Here is a 499-nt window from a genome sequence, read left to right as displayed (position 1 = left end):
ACAAGAGAGAGAAAACGAAAGAATCAAAACAAATGAACATCGACCATACTTACATATGCAATTTCCCACAAACATTTCCACCTCATACCATCATTAACTTCATCGCTAAAACCACGAGAATCAGTATCAGTATCAAAGCTCCTTATCAATGATAAAGTTCTACACACGAAGTTATCTGGTGCGTGATGCGTTTGTCTCCAGGGATCGTTAACCGGACGGTCTCTTCTCAGAGAAACGCAAATGCTCTAATTAATTATATGTTCCGAAGTGACTACAAGTGGCGTTACATAATTAATTACAATTGCAATTAATCCTTCTCTACTTACGAACGGCGCCGAGAGAGGATTATGAAAAAAAAAAAAAAGGTTTCACATTTTGCTACGGAGCAGCTTCCCTGTCGAGAAATGAATTTGTTGAAACGATTTTCCGAGATAAAAGAAAGGGCGTTAAATTATTCTATCGTTGGCGTCAGTAAACAGCTGAGGCGAGGGAAGGCAGA

The sequence above is a fragment of the Penaeus monodon genome, chromosome 24 (genome assembly GCF_015228065.2).
Source record: "Penaeus monodon isolate SGIC_2016 chromosome 24, NSTDA_Pmon_1, whole genome shotgun sequence".
In the NCBI taxonomy this organism is placed as follows: domain Eukaryota; kingdom Metazoa; phylum Arthropoda; class Malacostraca; order Decapoda; family Penaeidae; genus Penaeus; species Penaeus monodon.
Note: the sequence above shows the minus strand (reverse complement) of the source record.